The sequence below is a fragment of the Oryctolagus cuniculus genome, chromosome 21, assembly GCF_964237555.1.
Source record: "Oryctolagus cuniculus chromosome 21, mOryCun1.1, whole genome shotgun sequence".
In the NCBI taxonomy this organism is placed as follows: domain Eukaryota; kingdom Metazoa; phylum Chordata; class Mammalia; order Lagomorpha; family Leporidae; genus Oryctolagus; species Oryctolagus cuniculus.
The window spans coordinates 20,380,194-20,397,066 of record NC_091452.1 but is presented as its reverse complement, the minus strand read 5'-3'; the positions used below and the strand labels follow the sequence as shown (position 1 = coordinate 20,397,066).

At 59.9% G+C, this 16,873-nt stretch overlaps 1 long non-coding RNA gene across 1 annotated transcript; it reads right to left on the bottom strand.

Moving 5' to 3' along the window:
• Nucleotides 1-335: 335 nt before the first annotated feature.
• On the bottom strand, nt 336-12,680 carry LOC103352354 (uncharacterized). The gene is made up of 9 exons (XR_011385304.1): nt 12,657-12,680; nt 10,010-10,251; nt 9,401-9,570; nt 5,869-5,944; nt 3,423-3,485; nt 3,157-3,259; nt 2,782-2,859; nt 2,484-2,575; nt 336-2,042 (listed from the first exon to the last, which is right to left on the bottom strand). It is a non-coding gene; the product is annotated as an uncharacterized lncRNA (long non-coding RNA).
• Between the last annotated feature and the right edge of the window lie 4,193 nt (nt 12,681-16,873).

Below are 16,873 nucleotides of genomic sequence, written 5' to 3'. Positions count from 1 at the left end.
GTGGCTCCCACAGGAAAGGCTCCAAGTGGGTGCTCAATTCTAATGACAGAAGCAGAATTTAAACACCCCGGGGGCTGGCGTTCGGAACACCCGCGTCCCATGTCGGGGTTTCTGGTTCAAGTCCTGGCTGCTCAGCTGCCAATCAGCTCTCTGTTAATGCACCCGCCTGGGAGGCAATGGAAGATGCCCAAGTGCTTGGGCCTCTGCCGCCCACGTGGGAGACCAGGATGGAGCTCCTGGCTCCTGGCTTCAGGCTGGTCCAGACCTGGCTGTTATGACCATCTGGAAAGTGAATCTGGAAGATGCAAAAAATCTCTCTTTCTCTCTCTCTCTCTCTCTCTCTCTCTCTCTCTCTCAAATAAATAAATCTTAAAAAAAAAAAAAAAACAGTAAATACCCCCAGAAAACACCATGAACTACTGCTACCATCTACCATGGAGGCTGTGAAATGCAGTCACTTCCCCCAGCCGATGAGATACGGGGAAGGGTTGGACAGCTAAGTGGCTGGGTCGGAAGATGCTGTTCTCCAGTCCAGCATGCCAACAATAGATAAACCCTAACTCCACACTCCCAGATGGATGGCAGTGTTTACCGAGCAGCTACTAACAGGCCCTGGGCCAAGCACACGACCTCATCAGATCCCCCTTCGCTCCCGGGAGAGCGCGCGGCGCCCCCTGCAAGTGGAAGCCGAGGCTAGCAGAGGGGAGTGGACTGGTCTGAGACGGGTGCGGCAGAACTCACAGCAGAGACCTGACCTGGCTCCCAGGAGGTGCCTCCTCCCGCCCTGGTCCCCGCCAGCTCCACCTGTGCCCAGATGCCCCCAGCCCACCCAGGCCCTGCACCTGCCCCCCTCTCCACATCTGCTCCTCCCCATCCCTGATTGAAGAGTTGATGGCTTCAGCTCTCCACGCCTGACACACAGAACTGTCTCCCCCAGAGTCCATTTGGGCCCAAGCCCTGAGCCCTGTGTCACTGCGTGCGAGATGGGACCTCCAGGGCTGTGCCGAAGGGGGCATGAGTTCATCGGGGCAGGGCTCTGGCCCAACGGGGCTGAGGACCTCGTAAGCAGAGGACACAGCAGAGGCGCCGTGGGCAGAGGACTTGCTGAAAACCAGCCCTGGCTTCTGAGCCGTCACAGCCTCCCCAGCTATGGGAAAGTAAAGGGCCAGTGTTTACGCTGCCCTGCCTGCACCTCCTCCCCACCCCGGCCACGGGAAGGCACTGAGATGGCCGACCGCCTCCCTAGGGGTCTACTCACAGATGGACAAGGGAGCAGTGGGGACGGGGGTTGCCAGCCTCTGCTCCCAGGGCCAGAATCCAGCCACGGTGGGAGGAGCTCCAAGGGGTCCGACTGGGACATAGCATCCTGAGATGGAGCCGGGGCAGCCCCTCAGGCCTGCAGGTAGCAGCACCGCACCTGGAGCTGGCTATGTCTTTCCTAGTGCGTCTCCTTGGCCTCGGCGCCTCCTCACCCAAGAACTATCTTTCCAGGGCACTGCCCCCGCTGCCCCTCCAGCTGCACCCCCACCAAGCCCCCAGAGCTGGAGCACCCTGAGGCCAGGCCCCTACTCCTCCCAAGCCACCAGGGAAAGTGTCCCCTAGGAAGTCCCCACAGCCTCCAGCCCGCGCAGAGCCCCTCCCGACCCCTGTCTCACGCCTGCTTCGAGCTGTGGCTTCCTCTGAGACACAGCCCGAGGGAAGGCGTGGTCAGGGAGACCTGGCCCCAGGTCGCAGGCAGAGACCCGAGGAGGAACCGAGTCCAAGCGGGGTCAGGAAGTGACCCCCAGCCCCAGACACTGGAGCCCAGCAGATGCGACAGGCAGGCGGCTGCTGCGGCCCCTGCTGTACCCTTGAGCTGCCCTTGACATCCAGTTCAGTCCTCAGCGGAGCGTCGGCCAGGGAGGGCTCGCATCCACAGCAGGCTCCGTCCTGTGCGTGGGGAAGGCTGAGGTCTTGGCAGGATCACCCAGAGGTCCAGAAAACCACCAACAGCTGCTGGCACCAGGCCTGGAGTCCTGGCTACGCGGCCGGAGCAGAGGCTCCTGGGAGAGACGCAGCAAGGGAGACTAAGGCCACGGCCTCCATCCCCAACTTCCCGCGGCTCCCCTCTCCCAGCCTAACTCAGACACTCAGAGACCCCAGCACCCCCAATACCAACACAGGGTCGGAGCGAGAGCTTTGGGCACTAAAACCTTGCAGGAGATATCTCAGGATCGGGGAGGAAGTGTGTGTGGCTGTGAAGCCCCCTACACACACACAAACACACACACACACACACTACAGCCTGCCCCCCAGGCAGGGTTAGCTCAGAGTGTCGCAGGGGAAGGGACAAGGGCTCGGTGGGTGGCACAGACCTTCAGAGACCTCGGCTGGTTTGAATTCCCTCTGCAGCTTTCCCACTGAGGGCGTCTGCACCCCACCTCCTCATACACACACACACACACACACCCCTTCGCCGACCCCCCGCAGCCACGGCTTCTCACCTGAAGATCCCAGGGAACAGCACGGGGCATCTCAGGTGCTCACCGCTGGATCCCCGAGTCCAGCTCAGAGAAGGGACGCAGTGCATGCCCTGCTGAAGAGAGAAGCCTGCTGGAGTCATGGCCAAGAGCACACCTGCCCCGCACGGACCACAGAGAGCACACAAGCCTGAAGCCTGCAGCCCCCTCCCTACCCCCCCCCGAGGAAAGGGACGAAGCAGGAGGCTATTCTAGCCCCCATCAGACCAGGCTCAGTGCAGCCTCCCTCTCGACCCCCCTCCCCCCCACCCCCAGATCACACCTGGCAGCCTCCAGCCAGTGCCTCGGCAGCCCAGGCCCGGCTCCGGCTCATTCCCCATGTCGACCCCACAGCCCCATCCTGGAAGGAAAAAAAAAAAGCACCAAACACAACTCGGGAGAAAACAGCATCCAGCCCTCACCATCCCCCCACCCCTACCCCAACCCCCGCCCCAGCCTGGGCATAGCCAGAACTCCCTGCTGGTGAGCAGGTGGCCTGGGAGCCCGGCGGGGGGTGGGGGCGCACCACTCTCCACCTCCCCTGGCTCCCACCCCAGAACATCCCCAGAGAGCGCGGAGGCCAGGTCTCCCTGCACCACCCCCCACCCGCTCCCCAGCAACGTCACAGGCGACCCGAGAGAACACAGGAGAAACTTGCAGCTTGCTGACGGCTGGGAGGGAGCACTGGACAGCGAGTCGGGAATCCGGAATACCGATCGCCTTTTCTTGCGCCCCACAAAACAGGGACAAGCTCTTTCTTTCTGGCACAGAGGTAGAAAAGTGAGTAGGGGCCTCACGGATTACCCTCCCTCCCTCTTCCTGATCCTGGGATCCAGCACTTTGCTGAACAGGCCAGCAGGGGGCGGGCCAGAGGGCTGCAGGCTGGCCAGTCCCACACTTATCTGCAAGGTGGCTCCCGCTGACCGTGCAGGTCCGGAACAATCTGGGCGCTCTCTTCTGTCTCCTGGGTCCCCGGATCGCCGTACTCTGCAAACAGCCCCGGGCTGCTCAGAGCAGCATCGTTTGACCATCAGTGACCCCTGCCCAGGCTCCTGTGGCCCCAGAATCCCTGATGTGACGAAGGCAATGGCAGCTTCGAGGGAACTGGAGCCCCTGGGTTCAGTTAGCACTGTCACAGGGGCAGGCACTGGGCACAGTGCTTAGGACGCCACTCGGGATGCTTGGATCCCATAGCAGAGTGCCCAGTTCGAGTCCTGGTTCCAGGTCCCATCCTGCTAATGTGCACCCTGGGAGGTAGCAGGTTGTTGGTCCCTGCCACTCACACAGGAAAACTGGACTGAGTTCTAGGCTCCTGGCCCAATCCTGGCTGTTACAGGCATCTGGGAAGTGAATCAGCAGATGGAAGATCAATCTCAATCTCTCTCTCTCTCTCTCTCTCTCTCTCTCAGCCTTTCAAACATTTCAACTATATGAAAGGAAATAATGTTTTCTAAAGGTGTATTTGATTTGTGTGAAACACAGAGTGACAGAAAGAGACACAGAAAGAGATCTTCTATCCACTAGTTCATTCCCTAAATGGCCACAACTGCTGGGGCAGGGCCAGGCCAAAGCCAGGAGCCTGGAACTCCATCCAGGTCTCCCGTGTGGGTGCAGTGGCGCAGGCACTCGGGCCATCTTCCACTGCTTTCCCAGGTGCATTAGCAGGGAGCTGGATCAGAAGTGGAGCAGCCAGAACTGGAACCAGTGCTCACGTGGATGCTGACGTCCAAGGCTGCAGCTGAACCCCCTGTATCATGCCACCCCAATACATCTATTTTTCAAAAGCTGCCATTGTCTTCCAGGGTACAAAGATAGGGATGGACTTTAGGGTCAGATAAACATGATTAAGACCATGGCATCCTGGTTTGTGTCCCTGCTGCTCCACTTCTGATCCAGCTCCCTGCTAATACTCCTGGGAAAGCGGAGAAAGATGGCCCACGTGTCTGGGCCCCTGCACCCATGTGGGAGATCCAGAAGAAGCTCCTGGCTCCTGGTTTCCACCTGGCCCAGCCCTAGCTGTTGCAGCCATTTGGGGAGTGAACCATTGATGGAAAATCTCTCTCTCTCTCTCTCTTTCTCTCTCTCTCCCCATCTCCCTCTCTCTCTCTCGCCCTCTCTCTCTTTCTGCCTTTCAAAGGAATAAATAAATCTTAAAAAAAAAAGATTGAGGTACCCCAACCCCATCTACTCAATGTGGCACATCCACACATGAATTTACTCAAGAATTCAAAGGAAAAGCATTGATAGAAACTACAACAAGAACCAGCCTCAAAAACATTCAACTAAGAGAAGGAAGACAGAAACAACAGAACACACATGGATCCCATTTATGCGAACAGCTCAGGAAAACCAAGCCAACAGGAAGTGGGTGCATGGGTGCATGGGTGCCTGGGACCGGGGTGCAAGGGGCATCCACAGTGGACACGAGGATGTCTTTGGGATGTCGTGAATGTCCTAAAACTGACGGATGGCGGTGTTTGTACAAGTTGGTAAACTGACTAGAAATTACTGTTGAGTTGTACACTTGACACTGCTGATGTTCAACTCGGCTTCCAGAAGGGCTCCAACCACTGAGGCAGACAAGGGTGAGCCTTAAAAATACGATGCACCAGCAGCCAAGCGGAGGATTCTGCACACGGGCGTGGACCTTTAGCAAAAACACCAGAACCAGCATCCCATGTGGGCGCTGGCATCCCATATGGGCGCTAGTTCTAGTCCCAGCTGCTCCACTTGTGATCCAGCTCTCTACTATGGCCTGGGAAAGCAGTGGAAGATGGCCCAGGTCCTTGGGCCCCTGCACCTGTGTGGGAGACTTGGAGGAAGCTCCTAGCTTCAGATCAGCACAGCTCTAGCCATTGCAGCCAATTGGGGAGTGAACCAGTGGATGGAAGACCTCTCTCTCTCTCTCTCTGCCTCTGCCTATCTGTAAATAAATCTTAAAACACACACACACACACACACACACACACAGAATCTACAGTCACAGAAAGTAGATCATTGGTGTCTTGGGGCCTGGCAGGGACAGGACGCAGAGGGACATTTTCGCGCCCTGCTCGTGTCCCACATCTGGACCGTGGTGAGGGTCCCACCCGTCCGCAGGTACATTTCCCTCTGGGTACCGTACACCTCTGTAAGGCGATTTTTGTCCAAACCTGTTCACATGTAATGAAAGAGACCTCGTGCTGGGTGCCAGGACCCCCGCATCTGGGCTCGCAAAGGCCACACGGGTCCCTCAAGGAGCCCCCTAAAGGAAGCGCTGGGACCCAGCTCCTCCCCCACCTCTGGCCTTCAGGAGGAATCAGCACATGGCTGCCAGGGCCCCCACTCCCACTGCCCACAGACAGAGAGTGATGACGAGCACTTTGCTTACCCCTTTGCTGCCACTGGGTCATGGCGGCCACACGCGTGTCTCAGGAACCACGTGCATGGGCAGGGAGAGGCCACAGCTGTCATCGAGAGAGAAAAAGGCAGCAGTGAGGGGCCAGGTGTGGCCGTGGGCACCTAGGGGCAGGAGGCCAGGTCCTGTTTCAAGTCATGGCAGTCAAAGACACCCCCAGGGTGTGGATCAAAAATGAGTGGGGGGGTACCCCATGGCCACTAGCAGAAGGTCCCAAATCAAAGCCCAGGTTTCATTCTCAGCACCACTCCCAATCCCGGCGTCCCGCTCATGCACACCCTCTGAGGCAGCAGTGGGGGCTCCCAAGGTTGGGTCCCTGCCATCTACGAGGGAGACCCGGGCTGAATTCCCCCTGCCCCCAGCTCCAGCCTCAGCCCAGCCCTGGCTGTTGCAGGCATTTAGGGAGTGAACAGCAAACGGGAGATCTTTCTTGGGGGCACTCTCTTTCTCTGTCAGTTTCTCTCTCCAGAGAGAGATAAAAGAGAGAGAGATAGTGGCCATCTGGGGAGGGAACCAGCACATGGAAGATCTCTCTCTCTCTCTCTCTCTTTCTGACACTCTTTCAAATTAATTTTAAAAAAATCTTCAAAGATCCAGGAGAGATTAAAAAATAAAAACCTCACTCTGCAGCGGAGGGTTTGGCAGAGCTGCAGAGGGCTGGAGCACCCCACGTCTCAGTGCTGGGGCTCGGGCCCCGGCTCCACTCCCAGTCCCAGCCCCACTCCCAGTCCCAGCCCCCTGCTAATGCGCCCCCTGGGAGGCAGCAGCTGAGGGCTCAAGTGCTTGGGTTCCTGCCACTCCTGTGGGAGACCCCAATGTAGTTCCTGGCTCCTCACTTCGGTCTGGCCCAGCCCTAGCTGTTGTGGTTATGTGGGGAATGAACCAGCAGATGTGAGATCTCTCTCTCCCCCTACTAAAGAAAACAATAAATAATTAACATTTAACAAATCCTAACTCTCCAGCTAAACTGCTGTGTGACTCTGAACTCGTCACTCCCCCTCTCTGAGCCCCAGTGTCTCATCTGTAATAGCCCCAGCCTTCAAAAGAACTCCAACTGTCATTCATCGCTGCCGTGCAGGCTGGAGCGCGTAGCAGCCCAGCCCCTCCCTCCCGGCCGGCTGTGATTCACCCAGCAGCTTCCAGAGGGCCCACCTGGCAGGGCGAGGGAGCAGGGAGCACCTGCCCCATCTAATCCGATCAGCGTGCAAAGGAGAGGGAGACAGATGTCCCCTCAGCCAGACCTCGCCTCTGCCTCTGCGAATCTGTGCTTATTGTTCCGCCGGCTGACAGATGAGCCCGGCCTCAGAGACAAGGAGAGGGACTCCGGAGGGACAAAAGACGATCCGATGTGTTATTCACCAGCCCATTGAACCTGCACAATGGCTCCAAAGTGCCAGAAGCACCAACAGCCCAAGGATCACCCAGGACAGGAAACAACAGCCTTGGCGGAATAAGAGCTGGTACGTAGGCGTCCAAACAAGGACGGGAGGCGGGGGGGGGGGGGGGGGTCTTCCCAAAGGAAGGGGCCGGCGCCCCGGGGGCACCCGGGGCATCACCCACAGGGGGTCAGGTACTTTACACTCACTGTGCATGGCCTCACAGCAATCTCAGATGAACAGACTGAGCTCAGAGAAGATTCGCACACGGACAGGTGTCATGGCCAACCCTGCTCTTTCCACCAGGCTGTGCTGCCATTGCAAATAAGCCCAAGGAGTGCAGTCCCACCCTAGGAAGAAGCACCCATCAGGTCCAACGGAAGGAGCGGGGCGCGCTGTGGCACAGTAGGCTGAGCCTCCGTCTGGGGCACCAGCATCCCACATGGGCGCTGGTTAGAGACCCAGCTGCTCCACTTCCCGTCCAGCTCCCTGCTATGGCCTGGGAAAGCAGTAGAAGATGGCCCAAGTGCCTGGGCCCCTGTACCTGTGTGGGAGACCTGGAAGAAGCTCCTGGCTCCTGGTTTCAGATCAGCCCAGTTCCGGCCATTGCTGGAGAGTAAACCAGCAAATGGAAGACCTTTCTCTCTCTCTCTCTCTCTCTCTCTCTCTCTCTCTCTCTCTCACCCTACCTCTCAAATAAATAAATATTTTTTTAAAAAAAAAGTTGTAGGGACCACAAACACCTGGCAGACCCAGCACTAAGGGCTGGGTGGACCTTATTCGTCTGCCCCAAGGAACGCTAACAGCTCCGCAGGCTCTCCGCAGAGGTCACGCTGACTCACACACCTGCTGTGGCCTCTCTAAAGGAGGAATCGCAGAGTTCAGTTTGAGTCATTTCTTTTCAGCAACAGAAAACACGGGTGATTCTTGGCTGCCGGAAGGGTGCCGTCTTCCTCTCTGTTTCAATCTTCCACAATTATTATGCATTATAAAGCTTCCTAGCTTTTGTCTTTTGAAAGATCACCAAAAAATTCTAAAAACAGGCAGGCATGGAAGGTGAGCCCGGCGAGCCCGGCGGCCGGGGTGGGGGGCTTGCTTCCTTTCTGAGACCCTCTGTGGAGGAAGGCAGAGGCTAAAATATTGCAGCAAGAACGACCCTGGGAAGATTTCAGAATCATTTTCAAGGACAACTAGACCACGGAGGTCAACGCGAAACCAGCCAAACTGGGATTTAGCTGTGTGGGGTGCGGTCAATGACGCCCCCAAAGGAGGATCCCCAAGGAAGCCAGGCTGGACGGGGTGAGGACAGGCGCGCCGGCACTGCTGCGTTCCCTGCGGTCCGACCCCCGAGGCCGCACCTGAGCCAATGCCCCATGCCCAGCCCCACCCCAAACCTGCTGATTCACGCCCCTGGCCACGTGGCCCAGGCATCTGCCGACGGGAAGCCACGCCCCTGGAGCCTCACAGCCGCCGTGCGCAGGTTTCCCCGTCTGTCAAGTGGAATTACTCATCCAGCCCGGGTGCCCCCAAATGGCCGTGCGCTTTCCCTGGCTGCGCTCGCTGCGAGGCTGACCGCAAGCAAAACAAAGCGGCTTCCCGCAAGAACTCGCCAGCCTCGCTCCCGCGCTCCCTCCGCCCGCCGCTCCGCTCCTGCAGCAGGTGGGGGCGGCTTCCCAGCCGCGCACTGCAGTGGGGTGCGCGCGCCAGCAAGGCCGGGCGCTCGGCTGCCTCGGGTCTGGAGCCCTGGGCGAGGATGGGGAATCCGGGGCCCCCCGGGACCTTCCCCGCATACCCCTCCTCCCTGCTCTGCCAGCGCCCACAGCCCCGGAAACAATGTCTCCAGCTCAGGACTCTCCGCCTGAGGAGAGAAAAGATCGGGCCTGGCCCCCCTCCACCCTCCCCCAATTCCCAGCCTCTCCAGAGTGCGCTGGGTCCAAGGAGAGGTAAGGGAGCCAAGCTGCTGGGTTCTGGGGGTCTCTGCGGACCCCTGCGGGGTGGGGGTGTAAAACAGATCTTAGAGTCCCAGAGGTCTGGATCCCAAACTCGCCGGCTGTGTCACCTTGGGCATGTCGCTAACCCTCTCTGGATTTCCATTTCCATCTCATCCTTAATACGGGGCTCTCACGAACCTCGTGGGCTTGCCGGAAGAACGCAGGCGGAGCAGCAAGCCCAAGTATCGCTGCCGGCACCGCTGTCACCACCACGGCCAGCCCTCTCCGGCCCCTTCGAGCCGCCCGGGACGCCACCGCACGTCTGCGACTGGAGCTCCGGAAGTGCGGGAATGAATGGAAGGCGCTGGCTGGGGGCACACGACAGGCTGGGGACGGGGGCGCAGGACTCGAGGACCCCGCCCCACCGCCCCACCCCCACCCGCAAGACCCTCTGGGCTCTGTCCACGACTCGGCCAGTTAGCTGCTAACCCGGGGGTCCGCCTCCCACGTCTGTCTGGTGGCAGGGGAAGCCAAGGGTCTTTGTTCGTCGCCTCCCACCCCAGATCCCGACGGCAAAATCTCCGGTCCTCCCCGCACTCCCAGCCCAGCCTGCCTTCCCGCGCCCCATTGGCTGCGTTTGACAACCGCAGGTTGAGCGAGCGCCTCTTCGCCCATCGGAGGCAGGGCGTTCCGGGCAGCGTCGGCCCGCCCCCTCCCCCGGACCCTGCCCTGGGACCCCGGGACCTCCGGGGAGGCGACGAAGATGCCCGGCCGGCGCGGGCGGTGGGGACGCGGGCGGCCGCTTACCTCGGGTGGGCGCAGAGAGCTCTTTGTGCCGCGGCTCTCGGCGCAGAACTGGGGGAGCCCCTGCAAGCGCCTCCCAGCGCAGACTCCTCCCCGCACTCGTCCGCAGCCTCCCTCCCGCTGGTCCCCCGAGCGCAGCCGGCGCCGACTTCGTAGCTGCTGCAGCGCGCATGAAATTTTAATGCGGGAGCGGCTGGCAGGCGGCGGCGCCCCGCCCCCGGCCCTGCGCCCGCCCCGCTGCACCCCTGCAACCCCACCCTTTAACCCGGCCCGGGAGGCGCGGGGCAGCGAGGCGTTGGGGTGGGAGAACGCCCTCCGCCCCCTCCTCGCCGAGGGGCCCGCGGGGCGGCGAGCTCAGCCTCAGGAGTCCCCGCCCGCGGCGCTGCCATGGCAACGCCTGCCCGGGCTGTGCTCGAACCCCGGCGGCTGCGGGGAGGGCAGGCACTGATCCCGGGGTACTGAGCGCCCAGCCCCACCAGGCCCCGGGCATGTGCCTCTCTGTTAACCCCTCGTGATGGGCACGCGGTTCCGCTGGAGTCAACACTTGAACCCAGGCCCCTGACTTCATACATGCACGTGCCTCTTTGGCCTAACGGCATTCATAGGTGTAGACTTTTTTTTTTCCAACTGCCCTTTGCTTCGTACCTCTTTCTTTCTCGGCCAGCGATGCTAGAAAGTTCTACAGCAACGGTTGTCAGACGTCAGCACCCCTAGGGTGGGGCCCAGAGAACTGCATATACTAACAAGCCACCGCCAGATGCTTTTTTCAAGATTTATTTACTTACTGAAAAGGCAGAGAGAGAGAGAAACAGAGAGAGCTTCCATCCACTGATCCCAAATGCAGCATCGGGAGGGGCTGGGAGGAAACAGGAGCCAGGAACTCCACCCAACAGTCTCCCACACAGTGGCAGGGACCCAAGTACTTGAGCCATCGTCCACGCACGGGAGCCGGAAGCTGGATGGGAAGCAGCACCCAGCACTCAGATGCGAGATGCCTGCATTGCCATAATCCCAGCCCCCATCGTGCTAGAACTTTCCACTGGCCTCCAGCACCAGACTGCCCTGGGTTAAATGCCCGCCTTGCCCATGCACCTGACCACACCACACACCCCTTGCGAGGCCAGCTTTCTACACCGGCCACCTCTTGCTGAGACCTTGGGAAAACCCAAACCAGACTCCTAGCACGTCTCCAACGTGCCCAAGGCCCTGGCTGGAAGCTGGTCCCTCCCCTCCCGGCAGAGCTAACCGCCCTGGTGCAGTCTCCCCAGACTTCAAACCAAAGAAGGGAATGGGATCTGGCACAGCACGTCCTAAATGAACGCAGGGGACATACAAGGAGCACCACTTTGTCTTTTAAGTGTCCCCAAGCCACCTGTGTCATTATGCTGTCCCCAGAGTCTCTCAGGAATCAGCCCATTGCTTCCAATATCCATTAGGGAGAAATAATAACAGCAGCCGCTGTTCACCCCCAAACTTTCAGCTCTTCTTGTCTTCCCTGGGGCTTGTTAAAGACGCGCGCCACGAGCCCACGCTCCTGGATCCGAGTGTGGTTGGTGCTAGAGGTGTCTTTGCAAGGCGAGTGACAGGTGTGGCTCCAGTGCTGTCTCACTCAGGTGGGCGCTGGGTAAGGCCAGAGCTGAGTGCAGCCATTACGAGGGGGCAGACCCCAAAGGCAGCGTGGACCTGCCTGGCTGGCCTCAGTCTCTGGTTCTCTAAAGCAGTGCGTGTCTTGATCACGCAGTGAACCAAACTAGCTCTCCAAGGGCCTCGATTGGTCCTTTGCCCTCCTTTTGTCGATCTGCCAAGCACCTTTGCAAAAAGCAAAACCTGTCCTGGCACCCTCCACGTCCCCAGGGATGGCCCAGGACATTCAGCGGCCTGTTTGGTCTCCTGTGGGCCCAGGGGCTCCGCTGTGAGCTCCTTGGAGATTGCTGTCCAGATTTATAGCTACATCTGCCATCCTCGTCTTCCGGCGATATTCTTCCGGGGCATAGAAGAATCTACTCCAATGTGGGGAACACCATCCTCATCGCAAAGCTCCCGATCTTCCTGATGAGCTGCCAAAAATATCCCAGAGAGGGGCTGACACTGTGGCACAGTGCGGTAGGCCACTTCTTGTACCGCTGATGTCCCCACAGGAGCATTGGTTCCAGTCCCAGCTGCTCCACCTCCCCTCCACCTCCCTCCTGATTCACCTGGGAAAGCAGCGGAAGCTGCCCCAAGTCCTCGGGCCCCTGCCACCCACGTGGGAGACTCGGTCCTGGTTTCAGCCTGGCCCAAGCTCAGCTGAGCTGATGCAGCATTTGGGAAATGAAGGAACATGAGTAAGATCTGGGTGTGCGTGCATGCGTGCGTGTGTGTGTGTACTCTATCTTTTAAATAAATAAATCTGAAAGACAGAGAGAGAATCCCAAAGAGACATCATCCTCTCCCCTCTCTTGAAAATGACTGGAGCCATTCACTAGAAAGCACTGGTTGCCATGGCAACAGACGCGGGGGGGGGGGCCCAGACCCCTCGCAAGCTGCACTTCGGAATAAAGTTGCACCTTGAAGCTGGAGCTGCTGCCTCCTGGGTTTCCCGGGAGACTCCCTTGCAGCGAGGCCTGCCAGCTAGGGAGGCTCCGCTCGGCGCTCCCACCCCACAGCCCACCATGTGCAGGAAACAGCTCCTCATCGTTGGAGTAGCCCCTGCCGAAATGGAAGTGGCCCCGGGGACAGAATGCCCTGCCATAATCCCTGCAGCTCCAGAATCTACCCCCGCCCCCGCCCCCCAGCCCCTGGAAGGGCCCCCCAGATGCAGTGGCCTCAACCCCTCCCAAGTGTTTCATCTGCACCCCCTCCCGGGTCCCTCCCGGAGGTGCCGGCCTCATGTCCATCAGTGCCAGGCTCAGGGAGAGAAAACAGCTGAGCCAGCAGCACTGTGTGTGGCTCCGGAAGCTCCATCGGAATCTCTGGCAGCCTCTTTGCCTTCACACCCAGGAAGGGATCGGCCACCCCGCAGCTGTCTGGATGGTGAACCAACCCACAGGCCGCGCCGGGCCAGGCTGGAGTCTGCTCCTTCCCCTGTCCTGGGTGTGACGCCAGCCAGGAATCTCTGAGCCCTTTCACAAGGGGCGTCACTGGCTCAGGGTCACTACCTCGGACGACTGGAGTTGCAGTCTCCGAAGACTTCTCCCTGTTCTGTGCGTCCAGGGAAGGCAGCTGTGCCTCTAGGTAAGGGATGGGTGGGACTGTTCACCTGGTTGTCCCGGACGTGGGGCCCGAGGCAAGACTCCCAGTGCGAGAGGATCTCAAGCCGCTTTGTTAAGGGGGCAGGATGGAGAGACGGGGAGAAGACAGCCAGGGCAGGTGCGGCCATGATTTTGCTCACTTGCTCAGGCTGCTCTGCAGCACGGCTTACACAGCAGATTTCTGTTCTCAGCTCTGAGGCCGCCAAGTCCAAGATCAAGGCGCCTGCAAGGTCAGCTTCTCCTTTACCCTCGCCCCTCTGTATACAGACGGCACCTTCTCGCCTGACCTCACGTAGCTTTTTGTCTACGTGCACACATGCCTGGCGTCCCTTCCTAGTCCTCATCTTCGCCTGAATCACCTCTCTCCAAATACAGACAACCTTGGGGGCTCAGGCTTCAACTCAGGAGTGTGGCAGGAAGGGGACCCAGTACAGTCCACAGTGAGGAGCAAATTGTGGTGGGCAACTGGAACTCAGCCCTGCTGGGGCCTGTGGGACAGGCTGGGGACCTGGCTTGTCCTACCTGAGCCCAAAGAGGCTGTCATGGAGGAAGGAAGCCACTTGCACATCCACCCCGTCCCACCTCCAGGCTGCCGCGTGCACAGACCTAGTGCGTGTCCTTGGCCATCAGCGGGGAGTCACAGTATCCCAGAGGAAGAAGCCACCGGTGCGCCTGGGAACAGTGAATGTTGAGGAGACATCCCCACGGGGACCAGGGATGGCCCATGTCCCCAGCAGCCATCCACAGCCTGGTCCTCCCTCTGCAGAGCCCGCCCCGAGTCCAGCATGAGAATCCCATGCCCCTTAGATGCCAACCTGGTGTGTTATGGCTGTGACAGAACCTTTCCCTCTTGAGCGCACGGCCTCCTGCAGGGAGACGCTGAGTTCCAGACCCCACAGCAGGTGCTAAGAAGCTAACATGGCAAGAATAAGTGCAACCGCATTGAACATTGAACTTTTCCAAAACCCTCTTCGTTTTAAGTAGCGGACGCCAGTTCCACGCACAGCTTCGGGCACAGCTGCATCCAGCTGTCCAAGCGCCCTTCTCGAAGCTGCGGGCTTTGCCATCCTCTGGGCTGCTTTGTTCCCAGACAGGCCCCGCCCACGTGCAGCCCGAAAGGGCCCCGGAAACACGAGGCTCCTGCCTGCAGCTCAGCCACACCCCTGTAAGCAGTCCAGCGCTCTGGCCCGGGTCAGGTAGCCGTGAACCCTGAAGCAGGGAACAGGAGGGTGGCAATCCGAGGGGCTGCCTCCCAAGGAAGAGGGAGGGAGGCACTGGAGGGGGACTCGCCTCTGAGCCTGCTGTTTCAAATTTGCATAAACAGCCGGCGCCACGGCTCACTAGGCTAATCCTCCACCTTGCGGCGCCGGCACACCGGGTTCTAGTCCCAGTCGGGGCGCCGGATTCTGTCCCGGTTGCCCCTCTTCCAGGTCAGCTCTCTGCTGTGGCCCAGGAGTACAGTGGAGGATGGCCCAAGTGCTTGGGCCCTGCACCCCATGGGAGACCAGGAGAAGCACCTGGCTCCTGCCATCGGATCAGCGCGGTGCGCCAGCCGTGGCAGCCATTGGAGGGTGAACCAACGGCAAAGGAAGACCTTTCTCTCTGTCTCTCTCTCACTGTCCACTCTGCCTGTCAAAAAAAAAAAAAATTCGTATAAACGTGGTGGCTCCCAGAGACACAGGCAGGTCTGTCCCCGTGTCCTGCTGGAGCTCAGAAGTCTGACCCAAGTCCGGCTGGGACAGAATCACGACATCAGCGGGGCTGCGTCTGCTCTGGAAACTTTAGGTGAGAATTGGCGTCCTGGCCTCTGCCGGACTTGGGGCCTGTGGCCACTGCCTCCGTCATCAAAGCCAGCAGCGAAGGACTGAGCCCCTGGCGTGGCGTGTCACCGGGCCTTCCTCCACTCTCACGCCTCCATGTGCTTCTCCCACCTGTAAGGTCCTTTGGGATCCCACTGGGCCCGCCCCATGAGCCCCACCTGCATGAGCCGCTTCACTCTGCTTTGCTGAGTCACCCAGCGCCTTCACAGGGTCCCTGGGGCAGGATGTGGGCATCGTCTGGTGAGCCACGTCTCTGCCTAACACACACATGCCCTTCTGCCGGAGCCCATCACGAGCCAGGGCTGTAGACTTGAATAAAAGCCCCAATACGGACAACATCCCCGGTGCCAGGCCCGGTGGCAGGCCTGCTCCATGCAAGACTCACAAGTCCTCAAGGAGGGGTCCGTGTCCAGCCCGCCCAAGCGCAGCCACCTTGCACTGCCCCACGGGGTGGGCTCTGGGCTCTGCCTTGGGCATACAAGGCAGTGGACGCTCTAGGTTGGCAAGGAGTGGTGTCGCAGCCCTGCCTCCTTCCATCTGCAGAAGAAGCGGGGAGGAGCCCTCCAGGGACAGCCAGCCCCTTTGCCACCCAAACTGTATCTTGCTTTCTTTCTCTGTCCCCAGCCCCAGCCCGGGCTGGCTGCTGACATGTGCACAGAGGAATCAAGCAGACCTGAGTTCGAATCCCAACTGTGCCCCTCGCTCTCCATGTGGTTTTCAGAAAAGAACTGAGGCAAATGGGCATAATATAACCTCTCTTACAGGGCCCTTGGAAGAATTCAGTGATTTGAGTATAGAAATACAGGAGCTGGCACTGTGGCAGAGCGGATTAAGCCGCCACCTGAGAAACGGCATCCCATGTGGGCACTGATTCCAGTCCCAGCTGCTGCACTTCCGATCCAGCTCTCTGCTAATGCACCTGGGAAAGCAGTGGAAGATGGTCCAAGTGCTTGGGTCCCTGCACCCACGTGGGAGACCTGAAAGAAGCTCCTAGCTCCTGGCTTCTGCCTGGTGCAGCCCCAGCTGTAGCAAGACTTGGAGAACCTATTCCTAGGAAGTTGTCACAAGCGGTCAGAGAGAGGCCCCGCACCGGCCGCAGCGCACGCACGTAGCGGGCCAGTCTGCGATGCCCCCATGGTTTTGCCTGTGTGCATGGATGTGGACCCTCCGCCCAGGGCTCAGGGTAAACTCAGACCTGCGCTGCGTGCAGGGTCGCTCCTTCCCCATCCGCTCTCCCGCCACAGGCAGGACCTGCAATTGTGTCACCTGCCTTCATGGAGTCTGCACCCCGTGGTCCTGTAGGAACAAGCCCATCCCAACTGGGAAAACTGGGGCATCGCTCTGTCCCCATCCCCAACCTCTTCATTTTGTGGGGCCCAGAGCAAGGTGGCCTTGTCTGAGGTCACAGGCCGCCTCCCCACTGCCCCATGCTCTTGTTCCGTGGCCCTCCACCCCTCTGCCCTCCTCCCCTTTGTCTGCGCCAGGCGTGGGCCATGTGTGTGCGCGCCCACGTGCACAGCCCTGCCCTCCGCCCCCCACCCCACTCCTTTGTCTGAGCCTTTGTGTCCCGACAGCAGAGAGCGGGCAGAGTATGTGCCGCCCGCCCGCATCCCATCTCCTGGTAATCCATCTGCAAACAGACCCCCTGCCAGACGCCCCGCACCTGCTCCGGGGCCCTCCCCGCCCCAGCAGGTGCTGTTACTCCGCCAGCCTCTCCTGCCGCACCGGCCACAGCCGCCAGCACAGCAGCTGCCGCCCTCCCCGCCGCCCTGCCCCCGCCGCCGCCCTCAGCAGGGGGAGATGAGGTTCCTCTTCTG